Source organism: Acomys minous, assembly GCF_964271855.1.
Source record: "Acomys minous genome assembly, chromosome: 13".
Taxonomy (NCBI): Eukaryota; Metazoa; Chordata; class Mammalia; order Rodentia; family Muridae; genus Acomys; species Acomys minous.
In genome coordinates, this window is record NC_140495.1 from 87,133,975 (window position 1) to 87,156,418 (window position 22,444).

Genomic DNA, 22,444 nt, shown 5'->3' on the forward strand with positions numbered 1-22,444 from the left:
TACACACGCTTATGCACAAATACACACACACTCATACAAACACAAACATACACATGCACAAAAACACACACTTCACATACATACTCACCTACACAAACATACATTCACACACACTCATATAAACACAAACACATACTCTCACACTTACACACACACACAAATAAATCTCTGCAAAATCCTGGAACTAAAAAAGGCACCACACTCTAAATCTTATTGCTATGCCCACAGATAAGTGTAGCCACCACCCTCAGCCAAGAAGCCTCTCTTCCCAGCAATGGAGACCGTCGTGAGAGTCTGCCCAAAAAGACTCATCTACATCACAGCTCTCGTGTCTATGGCACAGGCCACACTGCAGAGGAGGGAGCCCAAAGGCTGTAAGAACAGACCACCAGGAGGTCTGCGGTGAAACAGTCTCTCCTAGAAATGGTGTCATAAACCAGACTGGAGCAATAGCAATAGAAATAGCAGTGGCCATGTAAACACGGAAGGGAGAAAATTCCACATCCCACCATATACAGGTACCTACAGGCAACTATTGAGGAGAGTTAGCCTTGGCCAAGGATGAGCCCTCATTGGTTGTTCAACGCAGAGTGTACAGCCTTGAAACCAGATATGCACCATCAACAAAACACTCTCTCTCTCTCTCTCTCTCTCTCTCTCTCTCTCTCTCTCTCTCTCTCTCTCTGTGTGTGTGTGTGTGTGTGTGTGTGTGTGTGTGTAACAAATATAATTAAAGAAAAAAAGAGGCTATCATTTTGAAAGCAGAAAGGTATTAGAGAGGTTACAGGTGCATAGGTGGGAGGGGCTACAGTGAAGAATGGAGGAAGTGATGTAATTACATTTCAACTAAAAGTTAAAAAGAGCCATGCAGTGGTAGTGCATGCCTGTAACCCCAGCTGTTGGGAGGCAGAGGCAGGTGAATCTCTGAGTTCGAGGCTAGCCTGGACTATAGAGTGAGTTCCAGAACAGCCAGGGCTACACAGAGAAATTCTTTTCAAAATAAAACAAGAACATCTTTTTAAAAAATTAAAATGGCTCAGAGGTTAAGAGTACTGGCTGAGTTCAAAGGTCCTGAGTTCAATTCCCAGAAACCACGTAGTGGCTCAAAACCATCTATGATGAGATCTGGTGCCCTTTTCTGGCATGCAGGTACACATGCAAGTAGAGCACTGTATACATAATAGATAGATAGATAGATAGATAGATAGATAGATAGATAGGTAGATATTTTAAAAGGACAATATCAAATAAACAAAAGAAACACAAAATATTATAGATGTAAAATATTTTTGGTTAATAAAAAAAGTCTAAAAGGAATGTAGGAAGACAGCACTGTATTCATAACAAATAAATCTTTTTTAAAAAGGACAATATCAAATATACAAAAGAAATAAAAAAAGATTATATATGTAAAATATTTTTGGTTCATAAAAGAAGGCTAAAAGGAATGTTGGGAGACTGGATGAAAGAAACATGCCTCCTAACCAACCAAATAAACCTACCATGGTCAGTATACTCTCTAACCAGAATAATGTATGTTTTCCCTATTATCTATGCTTACGTGTACTTTCTAAAATATTGTTTGTTCTGTTGAGTTTTTTAATTAGTTCATTGTTCACCAAATTTAATTGTTCCTCTCACCAACTTGCTTCTCTGATTTTAATTTAATGGACAGCCAGGCAGTGGTGGCGCACGCCTTTAATCCCAGCACTTGGGAGGCAGAGGCAGGCGATCTCTGTGAGTTCGAGGCCAGCCTGGTCTACAAAGAGAGTCTGGAGTGGCCAAGGCTAACACAAAGAGACCCTGTCTGGGGGGGGGGGCGGTGTGGAAGGAGGGGTTTAAACTGTACACAGTCCACAAGAACATTATGCCAACAGCCCAGAACTTTGTTGGTGTTGGTTACGTGCTTAATAAGGCCCAAGGTCTTTGAGTCTAGCAAGAAGTTATTGCTGAGGACAGCTCTTCCTTTTAACACTTCAAAGTATGGTCAAAGTAACAGGAAGAATGAGCGGACTCCTACTAAGTTCATGAGCTCTTCTTTAATTATTAGTTACATGTGCATACATATCTATCTACATATACGTAGATATAGATATATAGGTGTGGACATATGTTGTTGTGCTTCAGACCTGGGACAAACAGCTCCAGGTTCTCCCAGCATTCCTCGGTCCCTATCTGCTGCAGGACATGGCTGACATACCCTGCCCTCTAACCTGAACCTTCTAGGGCAGGGACTTTTCCTTCCCCTTCACTATATAATCAAGAAATTTTGTTGCTCCTCTCTCCTCCTCCTCCTCCTCCTCCTCCTCCTCCTCCTCCTCCTCCTCCTCCTCCTCCTTCTTCTCTCTCTCTCTCTCTCTCTCTCTCTCTCTCTCTCTCTCTCTCTCTTCCCTCCTTAACCCACCAAGAGTTGCTTCCAATGTACCTACATTCATATACTTTAACTTGCTTTGCCTGAGAGGCAGTCCAACATCCTCATTTTTTTTTTAATTATAGGAAAAGGGAGGACTGTTGGCATATAAGCAGCCTGCCTCCTGGTTGCTTAGCAACCTCTGACATCATTGCCTACCCTCCACCAGGTATGGGCCCAGGATATAAAGGACAAACTCCATCGCTTTCTTACTTTATCTCTTACTCTTGCATTTCTCCCTTGCACTTTCTCAAAGGGTTCTCTCTCTCTCTCTCTCTCTCTCTCTCTCTCTCTCTCTCTCTCTCTCTCTCTCTCTCTCACACACACACACACACACACACACACACACACATAAATGTGCATGCACACACACATGCACACACAGTATCTCTGTCTCTCTACCTTTATGGCCCACTCAGATTCCAACCTATCTCCACTTCCCTTCTCCCCAAATAAATCTCTCCATATTCATATCTGTTGCATGCCATCTCATTTTTAAATCCTAACACGTGTATATAACCTTTTTGAGTCTAGTTAGCTTTGCCCCGTATATACATGTGTGCAGGGATGACCATTTGCGGTTGAACAACCTATGTGGGAACTCGTCCCTGGAGGAGACAATAGTTCCTGGATGAGTCCTCTGGGTTTGAGTTAATACCTTAGGGCTCTTCTTTCAGTTAACTGTAAATTGAGTTCCTTTCTTGTAGGCAGGGTCAAGGCTGATGCCTCCAGGGAAGCCAGGTGGAGCAGCATGAAGGACAGCTTGTATCCAGGTTCTTAGATCAAGGACTTACTCCTCAAATTCTGGGGTTTTTTTTTTTCATTAATTGATATAGAGTCTTGGCAATATCACAATCACTGGATATCCAAAATCCCCTAAACTTGAAGGTCTTTCATAAAGGACAAGATAGAAGAGGTGCTGCTGTCAGCTCTCCTAATTTTCCAGTCCCTCCAGCCTGGACTAGACCTGGATATTTAACAGAAAGTTACAGAACTGGCCTTAGATTGTAAGAATTTTGTGGCCCCTGATGGAGCAGAAGTGAAGAAAAGCCCCGCTTCTACTCCGTGAGCCTTTTAGAGTTGTGGTGTATGACAGCTAATCTGGAGAGTTAGCATCACACACCTGAGAAAAGGAAATTCCTGCTGAGGAATCACCACCTTCAGCTTGCAAGCCATGGCATAACGAAACCATTAAACTGGACCGCAGCATAGGGTACACAGATAGAAAGAATGGTTTCTTGTAAATATGGCACTGCTGGGTGGCTGTCTCTCCAACATAGAAACAGAACAGCCAGGGGCATTGGTGGAGTCCAAGGCTGCTGTGACCATCTCTCGGGAGCAGAAGAGAGCGGAGAAGAATGGTGGGGAAGCTTTGTGAGTTTAAGAGAATGGTGTAGCTGGGGAAAAAAAAGAGATGGGGGGGGAGAGGGAGCTGCAACCTGCAACAGCCTTGAAGTTTAGGCCCAGAAGACTCCAGTGGCTTTGGTATGCGCCATGGGTATACGCCATTAGAGAAGCAGACGCCCCATTTGTCTGAGGTAAGGGGAGATAAGGGAGCAGCTCTTCCTAGTAGGTGTCTGGTCCAGCATTGGCCATGGTCAAGAAGCCAGGACCTGTGTACTTCAGGATGAGCCTCTTAGCCTCACATTTCTCCCCACAGATGGACCTGCCCCCATTGCCATTATGGCATGTGAAGTCATCACCCGGGTGCACGAATCCTGGAATAATTCTGTGAAAGGAGGAACCTTATATCCAAATCCTTTCTGTCCAGTGCTCAGAACATGAGTGTTTTTTCTGCTGGCTTTGTCTGCAAACGGCTTGAAGGAGACATGGCCCAAGGGCTGACCATTGGCTGAGATTAAAAGAACGTGGTGAGATTGATTATGGCTGACAACAGATATAGGACAGTGGCGTCTGCAAAGCCAAGAACTTTGTATTTTTTTATATTTTTTTCATTCCTTTGATTTGTTTTAATTTGTAGCCTTAAGTACATGGCTATATATCTATTACTAGATGTATAAGTATCAAAAAATATGAATTGAATTAAGTTTTTTGTCTTGTTTTGTTTTTGAGAAAGGGTCTCACTGTGTAGCTCCAACTGTCCTGGAATTCATTACGTTGTAGATCAGGGTGGCCTTGAAGTCACCGAGATCTGCCTGCCTCTGTCTCCTGAGTAGTAGGGTTAGAGGCATGTTACACCCTACTAGGCCAACTAGAATTAAGATACTTTTAACTGCTCAAAATAATATATTATCACAACACTATTTTTTTACTTTAATCTATATGAACTATACATATATGTATATATTATTTATTTTTTATTTTATATGTATGTATGTTTTGTCTATGTACCATGAGTGTCTGCATGTATGTCTATCTACCATATGAGTGTTTGGTACCCTTGGAGCCCAGAAGAAGGTGTTGGAGTCCCTGAAACTGGAGTTACAAATGGTTGTGAGCTGCTGTGTGGGTGCTGGAAACCTAGTCTAGATCCTTAAGTGCTCTTAGCTGTTAGACCATCTCTCCAGCCCCCATTTCTTAGTACATTTTATTAATTCATGTCAACAGGTAAGATTAAATCCTAGGAACTGGCAATATGGTGTAAAGATTAAGGATGAATACTGATCTTGCAGAGGACCCAAGTTCTAGTCTCACATCCATATCAAGTGGCTCACAGCTGTCTGTAACCCTAGCTCCAGGGGAGCTAAAGCTCTCTTCTGGCTTCTGAAGGCAACTGCATCCATTAGACCACACCACTATATGCACGTGCGCCCAGGCGCACGCGTGTGCACACACACACACGCACGCGCGCGCACGCGCGCATGCACAAGTTTACACACACATAATTAAAAAGAATAAGAAAGATTCAATCCTAAACTCATGAAGGCATAACTAGAACTTGGTTCTGACATAAGTACATAAAAGAATTGTGACATATGATATGTACATATAAGATTTTGAAACAGATACTTTTCTGTTTGGCCTGGGGAACTTCATATGAACATAAATAATGTTTAAAATTGCTAATTTGTTTTGAATTAGAATTCAGCATCCATTCCAATTTTAACTAATAAAAGCCAAGTTGTGAGAACATGCTGAGAATAATGGCACAATGACATAAAAATATAAACTGTCATTACTACTTGAAACATCAGGAAGAGCTAATTTCAAGACAAAGTTATACTATATAAATGGAGGCTTATTGAAAGCGGTTCTCAGCTCCCATGAAGCAGGGGAGAGAGAGAGAGACAGACAGAGATGGGGAGAGAGGATGGAGGAGGAGGGGGGACATAGAAAGAGAGAGGGAGTGTACCAAAACATGAAAGGGGAAGGGAAGCCCAGGGTAGGGGACCGGTATGCCAGCCACGCCCTGCAGCAAGTAGGGACCTAGGCGTGTCTGAAAGCAAACATCCCAGCCTTCTGTTGATAATAAATGGATGAGGAGAGAACTAATCATCTTTGGCTACCTCTTTGGGGTGGGGGGGGAGGGGGGAGGGAGGTGGGGGGAGGGACAAGGGAGGGCAAGAAGCTGGAATGCTGACCAAGTCCAGAAAGAGCAGGCTGTTCTATTCCCTGTCCAGGATCTGTGAGACTATCTGCTGCTAGGAAACTGCAGGCCCAGCTGGAGCAGTCTGTGAGGTTTAGGCCAGAGCACCTGTGCTTTGGATGCAGCTCTTGAGGGAGCATCTGGATCTGACAGGATGCTGGAGCAGATACGTGTTAGGGGCAGAAGATAAAGAGCTTAGGGAGGGAATTTTTTTTAGGTGTGCATTTGCAGCTAGTTGAGTCAGGGGGAGTCCCAGATTTGGAGAGAGGACAAGAGATCCTCTACCCAGGGATGGGCAGGTAGCAAAACAGGCTGTTAATTTACAGTACTTATCTGGAGTCCATTTGATCTGTGGGATTTAAGTTTATAAAGGAGATAAATTTTAGATATGTTAACATTACCTCCAGCCTTCATAACTTACACTTATCAACCTTAAAACACCTTCTCAGACCCTCAAACACTTTCTTAGATCCTCATAACTTACATAAACTTTCCACTCTTCTGAGAAGGCAGCTGAAGCCTTGCTTTTTGCTGTTAAGCTGCTCTTCAAACACATCAGAGACCTGAGAAGGATAAGTTCCCACAGGAAGTGTCCTCCAGACAGCCTATGTATCGATTAGCATGACATTGCCTAGATGGACTTCCCAGAACGCTCCTGTGGTGCTGATGACTTCATTGTGGGCACAGTTCCCAAGGCAGCATCAGTGTTTGGCAGTCAGAACTGGCAAATCCAGGAGGCCTTTCTGTGGAGGAGGAACTTCAGGAGACTGACTCACCTTATTTCGTCTAGGCAAAATGGGTCAATCAACTCTCCAGGTAGCCTGTTTGTCCATAGTTCATCCCAGGCCTTAGCAGTGGGAAGAGTATTGGGGCGGTCTTTCCCAGTGGTTAGCATACCATAATCCAAGTGGAGGCATCTGCCGTTGTGCCCATATCTTCTTGGAGGCCTTGGGGTCACTGTTAGAAGCTGGGGTCTCTGTCATAGCAAGCTTTTTCATTAAACACTTAACTGCCATATTCAACTGGTCTCTGACAGGCTCGAGGGCCAACACCAATCAAGCATCCTGAGTTAAACAGTCCTTGTGAGTTTTTAGTCTGCTCTAAACTATAAACAAACAAACAACAACAACAAAAAAAGAAGCACTTCGTATGTCTTTAAATATACGAACACATTGAAAGATTTGATCATACTATTATCAAAGCAAAATTTTCTATCATAGATACAGTTCACAGAGACACAGGCAGTGCTGCCAATCCTACCACATTGCATGATTTCAGCTCATTGTAGTTTTCTGCATGTCCCAGTATATCCACACAGCTAAAAATGTTTGTTTAAAAGACAGAAGTTAGCAGGGTGTGGTGGCACACGACTTTAATCCCAGCACTTGGAAGGCAGAGGCTGATGGAGCTCTGTGAGTTAGAGGCCATATGGTCTACAAAGTGAGTCCTGGACAGTCAAGGCTGCACAAAGAAAACCTTGTCTTGAAAAACAAAAAACAAAACAAAACAAAATAAAAAACAAAAACAGAAGTTATATTTGGTAGCCATTTGGTAGCCCTTAGTAAAGATAGTGGTGAAGCTATGACTCTCCCACAACAAAGGTGGCAGCCAGTCATGTGACTCCCCTTAGTCAAGATGGTGGTAAAACCATGGTTCTGTCCTCTTCATCCCAAAGTCAACGTAGCCACCAACTACCTGTTTTAAGTGGCTGCAGTGTGAGATTTAAAACATTGTCATCCAGGACTGGAGAGATGGTTCAGAGGTTAAGAGCATTCGCTGCTCTTCCAAAGTTCCTGAGTTCAAATTCCCAGCAACCACATGGTGGCTCACAACCGTCTATAATAAGATCTATTGCATCACTTCCTATTGTTTGGCTGTTCATAGATCTGTTTCGAGATGCTTTTAGAAAGAAATGCTCCAAAGAACATTTTGAGGTTCTGGGTTCCAGTTGTTGCAGTTGCAGCCACGTAGTCACGTTTGCTGACCTTTGCTGACAGCTTTGCTGTTTAATGGGTCAGCTGGAATCCTGATGATGAAGGCGGAATTGCTCCAAGGAACTGAGTCTAAGAAGGTCTACTTCTCCTGTTTCCAATAACCTCTTTTCTCTCCTATCTTGGGTATGCGGTTTGGAAAGGAGGTATTGGCATTAAGGAACCCCAAATAAAGTAGGCTTGAAAAAGTTCAAAGCCTACATGGCATCCCAATTCAATACTCTGGGGTCAGACAGTTCGGTGACGGTAAACTATAATCAGATGTCTCCAAATCGTTGTGCTCCCCCAGAACAAAGACCTGGTCCAGACAGACTGCCTCTGATGTGGCAGCCAAACGACAGGAAGCCATGACAAAACCAAAAAGCCAAGCCTCTGGTTTTAGTCTCATACATATATTTCCTCTCAGAGGCCGTACTAGGATGTTTATCAGTTGGCAAAGACCATGACCCTGACAAGAGGCATAGAAAGACAGAGAGAGGAGAGTGGGGTACCAAAATGTCTGAATTATATAGTGAAGGGGGAAGGGAACCCCAGGGTAGGGGGTGCAATATGCCAGCCATGCCCTGCAGCAGGTAGGGACTTGAGGGATGTCTGAAATCACCTATTGTCAAAGCCCAAAGACAGCTCTTATCTAAAAGAGGACAAGATATAGTTTATTAGGAAGACAAGCATGAACAACCATGGCCTGAGAACACAGATATAGGGTACCACAAGGTCCATGTTCCAATGTAAAAGCAGCCTCATGAAGTTTTATAGTTTTAAAGAACAAAGAAAGCCATAAATAAAAGGCACTTTTCAAATACATTGGTTAAAACATTCAGCAGGTGGTTACAGAAAACAGAGAAATCTCACCTATCTCCCTCACATGTCATCCGATGATTCTTAGCCATTTGGTTGGTAGAGAATATAGTTGGCTTAAATTAATATGTTCCAAAGATTTTATCTGTTAGTCACAGGGTGTTAGGTCTGACAGAGAGGTGGACAAGAAATGGCTCTCTAGGGAAGCTTAGCATGGCCAAATATGTGTTCTAATTAAGCCCTGGACCTACAACATTCCAACCCTTCCTCAAGGTCTACTCAGTCAACCACTGTTTGTAGACGCAGGATTCTTTTAGGGTTAGCACTCTCTGCTTTCTCAATGGAGAAACAGCACGAAGACTGTTCAAGAGTTTCACATTGAATTCCTCAAGCATTTCATAAGATTGGCCCAATGTGCTCCACTGGTGCCTGAAAATAATCTAAAAGATTCAGTCAGTGGTGATAAGTTTATTCAGAGTAACTTCTATAACTCATTTGTGGTACTTATTATTATTGGTAGTTTGTAATAATAAAAAAAGCACATGAGTAATTTCTCATATCCTTTACATTGTACAGCCTTACCAAATACGTATTTAATCTCTCTCCCTCCCTCTCTTTCTCTCCTCCCTCCCTAGCTTTCTCCTGACACAAAAAGTTATACCTCAGACTGATCTCAAAACCTTCATATTTGCGCCTCACTCTCCCGAGTGCTGGAATGTAGCTGTGAACTGCTGTGCCTCATTCCTTTCTTCTTAGTGTTTTAAAAATTATAATATCTGGATAAAATGTTTCAGAGAATATGGAAATAAAATAAACAAGTTCACATAGGCCTGTCTCCTCAGAGTGGAGGAGATGAATGCTTGTTTTCCACCGAGAAGACTGAGGGTGGATGTTATTAATAACATGGTGACCTTTGCTTTCTGTAGGGCCAAGCCACACCCAAATCCCACAGAATGTTTATCCAGAATCCTCCTTAGATCTTTAGCTTGAGCTTTATTTCTAAGTCAACAGAACAGCTCCTTGAGGGAGATGTCACATGCGCTTTGTAGCCTGATGCCCCCTCCCATATCTTTGTCAGAGACCACACCAGATCCTAGACCCTCAAGCTGTCGAATCCATCTTCATGGTAGAGGTCACATGTACTTTGCAGAATAGTTTGGGTATAGTCACCTCTTCAGCTTTATTGTGTTCATGGAATTGGAATAATTGTTACCAGAAAAACTTTTTTCTAAAATTGTAGTGTATTTAAAGATGTCTAAAATAAACTGCCTGGTGTCTGACTCCAGAATTTTAAGCCAACCTGGTTAAGTTGTGCCGAACAGGGATCATTCTTGCCTCTTTTGGTTGGTTTTTCTGATGTCTGTGGTATTTACAGGGACCCCCATAATCCCACCCCACTGATATAATTTGTCTGTACAAAATTTTGATGTTTTTTTTCTTTTCATATATACACAATTTGTAGGTTCCTTTTTAAATTTTGTAATATACAATGAGCTTGTAATATATACAGTTCAACACAGATATATTTAATAAGTGTATGATGTAACAATGAATGGGTGAGCCGTGCTATGCTTAGCCTCTTTCTAGGGACAATTTTATTCCCACTTACTACTAGTATATACAGTGTAACAATAAAAAGTCGGGTTTGTGTACTTTCTTAAAGAAAAATTCTCAAAAGTGTAATAATAAGGTTAAAAAGTATAAATATTAAACATTAACTATAGTAACATATGCAATAGGCCTTCTATATGTGATCTGTATCGAAAAGTTCAACCAGCTTAATATGGTTGAAAATATTTAAAAACAAAATTGCATCCACACTGAGAATATATAGACTTTCTTTTTTTCCTTATTCCTTAAAAAAATGCAGCATATGGGCTGGATAGATGGCTCAGAGGTTAAGAGTACTGGCTGCTTTTTCAGAGGTCCTGAGTTCAATTCCCAGCAACCATATGGTGGCTCAACCATTTATAATGAGATCTAATACCCTCTTCTGCCATACAGGCCTACATGCAGGCAGAGTACTGTATAAATAATAAATAAATCTTTTAAAATCATTTTACTAGGCATTATAAGTAACCTAGTTATGACTCAAAAAATATAAAAAGCTTGCTGTATGAAAATACATGAAATGTCATATGCAATTACTGTATAACTTATATAAGAGCTAAGTGTTTATGGATTTGGGTATTTATAGAAGAAAGGTGCATGTATGCACACACACACACACACACACACACAGAGAGAGAGAGAGAGAGAGAGAGAGAGAGAGAGAGAGAGAGAACCTTTAACAAAGAGCTTCTTTTCCCTATACCTGTACCAATAGTGAATGTTGACATTTATAAACATTTTCTTTAAACTGGTAATTAAGTTGAATATATTTAGAGTGTTTACTATACACATGAATTTCTATTTGCTAATCATAGGTTTTTGTTGTTGTTGTTGTTGTTTTTTAGATTTTGATGTTTTAATTGTGGATTTATAAGAACTCCTCTCTAGGCCAGGCGTGGTGGCACATGCCTTTAATCCCAGCACTCAGGAGGCAGAGGCAGGTGGATCACTGTGAGTTGGAGGCCAGCCTGGTCTACAAAGTGAGTCTAGGACAGGCAAGGCTACACAGAGAGACTCTGTCTCAAAAAAGAAAGAAAGAAAGAAAGAAAGAAAGAAAGAAAGAAAGAAAGAAAGAAAGAAAGAAAAAGAAAAAAGAATTCCTCTCAATAGCAATAGTGTGGTGGTCTGACTGAGCTGTCCCTCAGATGTCACAGGAATTTGGATACTTGGTGTTGAGCTGGTGGCTCTTCAGGGAGAACTGGGAGAAGTCCTGGGGGTTGGTTGGGAGGTGCGGGGGTGGGGGGGGTGGGGGGGGTGGGGGGGTGGGGTGGGGGGGGGTGGGGGAATGGGCTTTGAGGTTTCAAGTTGGCTTTCTCTACTTCCTGTTTTCAGACAGGAATGTGAGCTCTCAGCTGCTGCTTTCTGCCATGCTCCCTGCTGTGATAACCATGGACTCTCCTCCCCCTGGCGCTGTCACAGCCAAATAAACCCTTCCTTCTCTAGCCTGCCTTTGTAATGGTGTTCTATCACAGTCGTAGAATCTCTGACTAAAACAAATAGCAATCCTTGATTACAAATATTTTTCTCTGCTTTCAGCTATAACTTATGCTTAAATGGTTCATGGTTACATGTTTAAAAGGCTCAGTGATGAAATTCTGTTATTGTTATTATTGTTTTTGTTTTGTTGTTGTTGTTGTTGTTATTAGTGTGTGAGTATGTGGGCACACCTGAGTATGTGGGTACATGTATGCCACAATCAGAGGACAACTTTAGGTCTTGGTCCTTCCCTTTCAGCTTGTTTGAGACGGTCTCTTTGTTATTTGTCACTGTGTGTCCACTGTATAACACTTATAAACATAGAGGCCATGGAAAAGATCTGGTAGGAGGACATTTATTGTATAAAGGCAGAGGGATCGGGGGGCCTCAGACACAGGGAGGGAGTGAGAAACCTAGGTGGAGAGGGACAGCGCAGTGACGATTGGTCGGTCCTTTATGTCTGGTGCTCAGCTGAAGAGATGCTGGCTGTGGCAGGTGATGACATCGGAGGTTGCTAAGCAACCTAAAGGCAGGCTGGTGGGAGGCGGGGGGGGGGGGGGGGGGAGGCGCAGAGTGAGCGAGAGGGGCGGAGTGAGCGAGGGGGGGCGGAGTGAGGGTGGCCGACAGGGGAGGGCAAGGGAGGGGGGGGCGGGGGGGGCGGGGGGCTGCCTATATGCTAACATTCCCTGCCTCTGCCTCCTATTTCCTCATAGGAGCACCGAGTTTTAAGATGTGTGCTATGACAACTGAGCTTGTGTGGCTACTTGGGATTTGAACTCAGGGCCACAAGTGCCTTTCATATGCGCATTTGAACCCCTGGTACTGAGCAGGTGTGGCCGTTCCAGGGCGGTTGGTGTAAGGTGAGAGGTAAGAGGGCATTTGGAAAATGGGAGGACCAGATCTTTGAGCGTCATAGCCTCGCTCTGCTTCCAGTCCCGCTCCCTCTACTTCCTGTCTGCCTCCAGGATTGTGACCCCGGGTTCTCTATCCACACTGACACACACTGAGTCTCTCCAGCTTTTCCAGTACTGATGGACTGAAGTCCTCTGAAACCATGTGCAAAAACAGCACCCCCACTTCTATGCTCTGTATTTTCTGACACAGCAAGAGAAGCGACTAGTACAATCCCCTAGGAAAATCTCCGTCAAGTGTGAACATCTTGCATAACTATACCACAGGATCAAATCCCAGAAATTGGTATTTACACAATCCATTTACCTTACTCACAGTTCACCCCCTTTGCAGGAACCTGCTTGTGTCTCTGTGTAACTAGTTCTGTGCAGCTTTATCGCCTGGACAGATGATGTGACACCCCTATAGTGAAGATACAGAACAGCTCAATGTGAAGACCGCCCAGGCTCCCTCTCTTGAAGACGCACATCCTCTGCCACAGATTTCTTTGAGTTTATTCTCGAAATTCAAAGAATTTTTGACCATTATTTTCAAGAATGTATTTTCACTCCCAACTCTCCTGGAATGCCGACAGTAGGAATTACAGCTCCATTGTTTTTGTCTTCTGGTACATAGTGTCTTGCCTGCCAGACCCTGACCATTGCCTACCTCAGTCACTCACCATGACCTGCGTCCTGATAGCTGGGCAAGACCGTTGCTAAAGATAAACCCTGGTCTTGTCTGAATAAACCATTCCAGGAAGTAGGGTCTGCACGCAGCCCCTGAAACTGCACTTGACTTCCTGTTCCCCAAGCCCACTATATAACCCCAAAGAGCCTCTTCCCTCTTTGCAAACTCTCCTTTTCCCACAGAGAGTATCTGCCCTCACTGGAAGAAAAAAAAAAACCAGTTCTGCTGAGGTCAGACTTTCTTTCAGAAATCTAATGTGTAGATTCTCCTTTTCGGCTTGTTTTTCTGTTGCTCAGATTGGGTAAATTCCACTGATCTGTCAGCAAGTTCACCAATTCTAAATAGTCATTTTCCTTATACAAGTAAGTCCACTTAGCGAATTCAAGATTTTCATGTCTTGTAATCAGTTTCATATTTTCTCTTTGTATTTTCTTCTCTGTTGGGGTCTTTGTTTTTGTTTTCTTGTAACTTTGTTTGTTTGTTTGTTTGTTTTTAAAGACAGGGTTTCTCTATGTAGCCTTGGTTGTCCTGGACCAAGCTGTAGACCAAGCTGCCCTGAAACTCATAGCAAACCACCTGCCTCTGCCTTCCCAAGTGCTGGGATTACAGGCCTGCGCCACTGCACCCAACTAAAACAGATTTCATAACTGGTTATTGAAACAGTTCTATATTGACTTCTTGTACGCCATTTTCCTCAGGATTGCAACATTCTAAAGTGAAACATGTTCCTTTGTCATGGAGGGAAGGAGAGGCTCCTGAACCTCAGGGAGTAAACAAAGAGTCACAAGTCTGAAAGAACCGAAACTCAGATGATTCTTAAGAGCTCCTTCCCAGCGGTGTCAAACAGAAGTATGCGGCCTGTGGGGCAAAAGTCAGCCTGCTGAACTAAGGCAGAAAGGAAATGCTGGGTGGTGGAGCTGCCTGCAGGCTGTGCAGAGAGCTCCAGGCTTGCAGCTTTTGTGGATCTTCTTCACTCACATGGGGGAGGGGGCGCCTTTCTGGTGTTCCAGATGCTTTTGTTGTTCTGTTTTGAGTCTTCTCTGCTCGTTGGAAATAGCCTTTTACTCACACTCCTGTTGGCAATCCCAGCAAAACCTCATTGGCACATCAAGGCAAACAGGTGTGTAAGTGTCACTTTGCACTGTGCTGGGTTCTCATTCTGGATACATAGACTTGTGTGCTGCGTCTCCCCAGAAGTCTGTCACACAACATCCTTATCAGATCACTTCAGCATCAGGTTAATGTTAGCGTTAGTGCTACTGCTTTTTCTTATTCAAGCGGTAGCTTCCCCTATCTGTTAGTATGAGGAATATTTTGTAGCTGTCCTCTGAGTATTTTGGATACTATTATTTGTTGTTGTTGGCGGTGGTGGTAGTGGGTTTTTGGTTTTGTTTGTTTGGTTGGTTATTGGTTGGTTTTTCGGGTTTTCAAGAGAGAGTTTCTCTATGTAGCCTTGACTTTCCTGGACTTGCATTGTAAACCAGGCCGACCTTAAACTGACAGAGATCCTCCTGTCTCTGGCACTCTATGTGCCGGGATTACAGGCATGCACCACTGTGTTGGGTTTGGATACTGTTGTCAATCCCAAAGATTTGAGGAGAAAGACCTCTGACCTAAATCATCATGGCCAAATTAAACCAAGCAAAAAATTAAAGCAAGCTTTTTTTTTTTTAAAACTAGTGTACATGGGCTGCCTCCACCTAAGGTGGGTTTCAAGAGGTGGGGAGGATAAGGTTTTTACAGCTTAGGAGTAGGGGGTTTCCAAATGGAGGGTTTGGCAGGCAATTAGGCAGGGTTAGAGAAGCAGAACATAACAAGCTGGTCATAATAACCTCTTGTGAAACAAAGACACAGTTGCAAAGTGGTCATAACAAGGTGGCCATAACAACAGGTAGTCATAACAAGGTAGCCATAATAACCTAAAGGTTGCTGTTTTTTAGAACAGGCAGTACAGAACCATTTGTAGTTAAGGTTACAGGTGGGGCATAGCACAATCCTTGAAAAACAGGTTTAATTATAAACAGGAATGAGCCTAGTTTGTCTTCACCATCAGATGGCTTTCAAAACTAAGATGGAGGCAGGCTGATTCATCACTATATTGTGAACTCTACTTATATTGGACCCTACTTGATATTTTCTCTTTTAACCAACATCTTTCTGTTAATTAGTAGGGAGCACCAGGACTTGATGGGTCAATGTTTTCAGCTTCCCATAGATTCTGCCAAAACTATGTCAACAAAAGTAGAGCAAACTTTGTCCCTGAATGAAGTTGGGAGCTGGACTCCATCCTAGATCCTACGAACATCGCTTTAGGTGCGAAGTCCCGGTCTAAATTTGGGTGGCACCTTCCAGTGGCAGCACAGATATAAGGAGATTCAAGGAGAAGGCTTTTGCTTTCTGCATTGCTTGCCTTTGAATGTCACTTGTGAGTTCTCTCTTCTTGCTACCACTACCACTGAAGCTACCATCGTTGTTGCTATCTTCTGTTGACTTACTAGAGGATCCACATGAAACTTGACCCACACATCGACTACATCTGTGTAGGGGGCCTAGGTCCAGTCCATGCAAGGTCCTTGGTTTGTGCTTCAGTCTCAGCAAGGCCCTCTGGGCCCTGGCTAGTTGGCTCTGTTGGTCCTGTGGAGTTCCTGTCTTCTCCAGGTCCTTTCCTCCTTCCCCCTCCATTTTTTCCACAGACTCCCTATGTATCAACCAGTGTTTGGCTGTGAGTCTCAGCATTTGTTTTGAAGGGCTGCTCAGTGGAGCCTCTCAGAGGACAACTCTGCTAGGCTGTTGTCTGCAAGAATTGCAGAGAAAGTTTGGCCAGGGGCATCTCTGTGACAAGCTGGAGACCTAAGAGAGGCTAGGCTCCTAGGAGGATATCAGGGGGACTCTAGCAGAGACTCCTAGTACCAGGGGCCATGGAGACTGAAGAGGACACCCTCTAACTAGACAACACTCCTAGTAGAGGGAGAGGAACACCAACCCACCCACAAAAACTTTGACCCAAAACTCACCCTGCAGGGATAAAGACAGAGCAGAGATTGAGGGAATGTCCAACCAATGCCTGGTCCAACCCAAGACCCACCCCGGGGCGAGAGTCAACCCTGACACTAGATACTCAGCTTACTGGATTTTTAAAGAATATGAGTTTTCTGCACCATGGAAGAAGAGGTAGAAAGAAATATTATAAGCCAGAGGCTGGAAAGGAGTGGAGCAAAAGAATATCTTCTAGACATGACAGGACCATCATACTCATGAATTCATAGTGCTATATTTGCCTATATCAAACCTGCACAATATCAAGACAGTTAGCAGCCTAGCATGAATTGGAGGAGGAGGAGAGCTGAAGGTACTCTGGACAGCTCTGGCTTCTTGTCCATCTTTTTCTCTCCTATCAGAGCTCCCTCACTCCCTCTGTTTCCCACCAGAGGTTGCTTGCTGTGTTGTGTCTAATGCCTTCTAGTTATGAAGGGAGACCTCAAAGAATAAAATCTATTGAAGCCCAACAATCAAAAGACCCCTTTGGCTCACTTTATTAACATTCCCAATTAAAATCAAACATGAGAGATCATATGGAGAGAGCAGAGAAGGAGTGAGGTGCAATGGCTAGGAGAAAGAAAGGAAACCAATGGATGGGGAATCTCTGGGATAATACATTTAATTTAAAAATTAAACATGAAGTTTTCCCCCCTTACCTTTGTAAACCGCCATTTTCCTATGTACCACATCTGCCTCCTCTTTACCCAGAGGCAGTCCTTTGTCCTCCAGGATGAAAGCCCCATCCTTCTTTCATTCCCTTCCCTCCCTCCCTCCCTCACCTTCTATCTCGTATCTTTACTCTATTCCCAGCCCTATGTACTTCTAGGGCAAATAAATCTCCTTTGTGCCGAGAACTTGGTCTTGGGGATCCTGAGCCGATACCAATCTTTTATAGGGGGCAAATGAGCCCCAAACCTTAGTTGAAGAGCTATTGGCAGGTGATAGCCAATAGGGAAAGAAGAGTCAGGTTTTTTTTAGAGGTGTGGTCCCTGGTAGGTTGAATAGATAGCCCCACACTCATATGTTCATGGGCAGTACATTAGGACTCAATGGATTATTTTTTTTTAAAAAAAAACATGAAGTTGGGAAGGTGTGCTGGCTTGTCTTTATCAACTTGACACACAAACTAGAGTAATCTGAAAGGAGAGAGCCTCTATAAAGGAAAAAATACCTCTATAACTTTGGCTATAAGGCATTTTCTTTTTTTTCTTTTCTTTTTTTTTTGTTTTTTGTTTTTTGTTTTTTGTTTTTGTTTTTGTTTTTGTTTCTTGAGACAGGGTTTCTCTATGTAGCCTTGGCTGTCCTAGACTTGCTTTGTAGACCAGGCTGGCCTCAAACTCACAGAGATCCTCCTGCCTCTGCCTCCCGAGTGCTGGGATTATAGCCACCATGCCCAGTTACTCTAAGGCATTTTCTTACTTAGTTACTGATGGGGAAGAGCTGAGCCCACTGTAGTGGGTGCCTTCCCTGGGCTGATGGTCCTGTATTCTATAAGAAAACAGGCTGAGCAAGCTATGGGGAGCAAGCCAGTAAGCAGCACCCCTCCACTGCCTTTGCATCAGCTCCTGCCTCTCCAGGACCCTGTCCTGTTTGAGTTCCTGACCTGATTTCCTTCCCTGATGAACAGTGCTGTGGAAGTGTAAGCCAAACACGCCCTTTCCTCTCCAACTTGCATTTTGGTCACGGTGTTTCATTGCAACAATAGAAAGCCTAACTAAAACAGAGGGTCATGTGGGTGGAGTATCTGGGTGGACTTGAAAGAAAGAGTAAATAGTGAATATGATTGAAGTACATTGCGTATATTATGAAATTCTCAGCGACTAAGTTAAAAAAAAAGATTAAAGCTTCTCCAAGCTATATATATATACTTGTGATGACTAGGGTTTTTGTTGTTGTTGTTTTCGATTTTATTTATTTTATGTATGAGTACTCTATCTGCATGTACACCTGTATGCCAGAAGAGGGCATATGAGGACATAGATGGTTAAGCCATCATGTGGTTGCTGGGAATTGAACTCAGGACCCCTGGAAGAGCAGCCAGTGTTCTTAACCACTGAGAACTGAGTTGGGCAATTTTGACAGGATTCTCCATCAAGAAGAGCAAATTCCAGCTAAGCTTGAAATGGTGTCAGCAAGAATACAGGACGGAGGAACCTCAATACTGCCTTGGCCTGCCAGACGACAGCAGCAAACACTAACTAGACTCGGTGTTTGTCCATGTGCCTCAGCCTGGAAATCCACAGAATGAGAGGAAAAAATGCTGGCGATGATAACAAGGCAAGCCCAGGCATCACAAATCTCAGAAATGTGGCTGGCCACCTGATCAGAGCAGCAAGCTTGAGCTCTGGGATGATGGGGGGGCTTTCCCGCCCCACTCCTTCCCTCTCCCCTCCCCCCCCATTACCCCCTCTCCCTTTCTGGTATAGTCTGTTCCTGGGAGATCAGGAGGGGAGCAAGGGTTTTTTGTTGTTGTTGTTTGGTTTTGCAATCTTCTAGCGTCTCAGACTGCTGGCTCTTTGAGTAAAGCACATCTTGAAGATTCAATGTCTGTCTCTGCTCAGTGGCCTTTGGGGTGACATCTAACACAAACTCCATTATCCTGGCTAACACAAGGATGTGTGCTTTAGCTGGCCATGCTACAAAAAGGTTATGAGACTTTCGTTTCTGTGACGGCTATGTTCTATGCCAACTTGACAGGCTCGAGTCCTTTCAGAAGAGGGAACCTCAGTTGAGGAAATGTTCCCACAGACTGGCCTGTGAGAATGCCTGTGGGAGATTTTCTTGATTGATGATTGATGTGGGAAACCGCCCCTCTGGCTTGGTAGTCCTGGGGTGTATAAGAAAGTAGGAGCAGCAGACTGGTTGAGGTGGTGCACGCCTTTAATCCCAGCACTCTGGAGGGCAGGGGCAGTGGATCTCTGTGGGTTCGAGGCTAGCCTGGTCTACAAAGCAAGCCCAGGACAGCCAGGGCTGTTACATAGAGAAACCCTGTCTCAAAACAAGCAAACAAAAATAGGAGGAGCAAGCTGTGGGGAATGAGCAGGAAGCAGTGCTCTTTCATGGACTCTGCCTCAGCTTCTGCCCCCAGGTTACACCTTGTGTTTCTGTCCTGACATGTCTGGATGGCCCGACTCCAAGCTGTAAGAGGAAATAAACCCTTTCCTCCCCAAGTTGCTTTTGGTCACACTGGTGTTTTACCACAGCAATAGAAACCCTAACCAGGACAATACTAAAATATAGAACTCCCAGTCATGTGATACTCAGCTAAGCTCTTGCCAGTTTTGAATATATATATATGAAAAGATTGCCAGGGTAGGATAGTGAGGTTATGGTTAATACTGTATATATTCTATAGATATACCCTTTATATCCAATGAAGTTCATCCATATTAAGTATATTAATGAATTTCAACAAGTAGTACAGCAGTGAATTGAAAACCATATTAAAATATAAAACCTTTGCATTAACCTAAAGTCTTCCTTCCTGTTCTCTCCCTGTCAGCTCTCCCTCTTTACAACTCTGCAACCCTTAGTCTGCTGTGCCTTCAACTCTAGACTTTGCTAACTGTACATACATGTTCCATGACTTATTCCTTTTTACTTTATAATGGTGTGATATTTCTGGGCCCATAGGGGCTCACAGAGACTGAACCACCGACCAAAGACCACGCATGGGACGGACCTAGGCTCCCTACACACATGCAGCAGATATGCAGCTTGGTCCTCACGTGGTACCCCTAACAACTGGAGCAGCAGCTGTCTCTGACTCTGTTGCCTGTCTTTGGATCCCTCTTCCCTAGCTGGGCTTCCTTGTCTAGCCTCAATCAGAGAAGATGTACCTAGTCCTACTGCAATTTGATAAGCCAAGACAGGCTGATATCCTTGAGAGACCTTCGCCTCTCTGAGGAGAAAGGAGGGGACTATGGGGGAGAGAAGGGGAGATGGAGGCACTAGGTGAAGAGGAGGGAGGGGAAACTGCCACCATTGAGACGTAAAGTAAATAAATTAATTTTAAAAACCGTATTTTGAACTTTGGCCTGTTTCTTTGTTGCTGAGCAACTGCCAGTCAGTCATATATGGTCCTGTGATAGACAGGTGATATCTTATAGTGTCCTGTGCTGCTAAGCTGTGATGTTTAATAGGTTAAGTTTTTAAAGAGTATCTTTTACTTATGTAAAAGCTCACTGGTTTCATTAGAATTCGGTCTCACAGTAAATAGAAGAACATCTGGAGCCAGGCAGTGGTGGTGCACACCTTTTATCCCAGCGCTTGGGAGGCAGAGGCAGGCAGATTGCTGTGAGTTCGAAGTCATCCTGGTCTACAAAGTGAGTCCAGGGCAGCCAAGGCTACACAGAGAAACCCTGTCTTGAAAAACAAAAAGAGAAGTTCATCTGTATACATGTAGAACTATAAAGCACATATTTTTTTAGACATAATATTTTGATTGACTCTTTGGGAATGTCACACCATGCACCTACTCACTTCCCAGTCCTTCCACGTCTTCCCCTCACTCTTGTGAATCCACTGCCCCCACACACACACACACAAAAATAAACAAATCAAATGTATGTTATCTATATACTCACTGGAGCATGATCAAACTCGCAGTGGCCAGCCCCTTAGATAGAACTGAGACCTCCCCCTCCCACAGCACCCCCAGAAGCCATCAATTGTGGAGAGCTAACTTCAGCATTTCCATCACACTTTTTTTGGGGGGATGGTTTTTTTGTTTGTTTGGTTGGTTTTTTTGTTTTTGTTTTTGTTTGTTTGTTTTGTTTTTGAGACAGGGTCTCTCTGTGTAGCCTTGGCTGTCCTGGACTCACTTTGTAGACCAGGCTGGCCTCGAACTCACAGGGATCTACCTGCCTCTGCCTCCCGAGTGCTGGGATTAAAGGAAGAGATTTTTTTTTAACTTCTATGAGTATATATCATCAGATTTCTATTCATATTCCAAATTCTACCCTCAGAGCAGTGTGCTAATTATATCATAAACATAGCAAAGAATGCTGATCAGCCTTGTGGGTAAAGGTAGGAGTAGACTGTTCCAGAAGAGTTTTTACTCTGAATAGTAAAACAGACATTGGTGCGAGTGCTGTAGTTTTGGTAAGCGTTACTGTCTTGGTTGACAGCCCGTGACACAACTATAGTAGAGGATGTTTGTTATAGGCGACTTGCCCTTTGGAAGGATACGGGCGCCTTGGCCTCTCTTCTTTCTTTAGCTTTCCTTTCTGGCCACACCTCAAATGGGCAGTTTCCTCTGCCACATACTGCCACCATGATTTGTTGGCTTATCATAGAACCAAGAATCATGAAGCGCGGCTGTAACAGCTCCAGTACACGAGTCCATGACCAAGGCTAGTGAAATGCAGGTTTAAACAAAGAGAGGGTCATGAGACACGTGTGCAAGTGAGCAGCCAAGGAAGCTGTTTATCTGCGATGCATTGTCACAGTGATGGGAAGCTGACAAACACAGGAAGTGTGGTTAATTAATGTGAGTGAGCACTAACAAAAATAACGGCTGGGGACCCAGAGCAGTGGGAGAAATAGCTACATACTAAAAAAAAAAACCTATTAATTTTAAATTTAAAACTCAAATGTTTCAGATTTACTTCTTTTTTTCCTTTCCTTAATTCTTTCTAATTTGCTTTATAACAAAATGCCTGGTTTAAAGAATGATACAAGTGGTATCGTTGGCTTTGGGTGGGGACACGACTTTCTGAAAATCTGTCAGGAAAATCACAAGATCACTACCCAGCAGGAAGTGTTAAGGCAGAAGGCAAAAATATACTATTGTTTTCCCCGTGAAGAATAGACCGTCTGGATGAGAAAACACCTTCTGTGAAGGCCGTCTGCTCCAGAAACCTTAGAGATAGTACATAGCTGTTCTTAACATGCAGGTCAGCGCTAGGACCCTTTACCGACCATCAACCCTTATCCCATAGGTGACCACTGCCCGCTACAGTGACCTCTCTAACTGCTGTCCACTCTCAA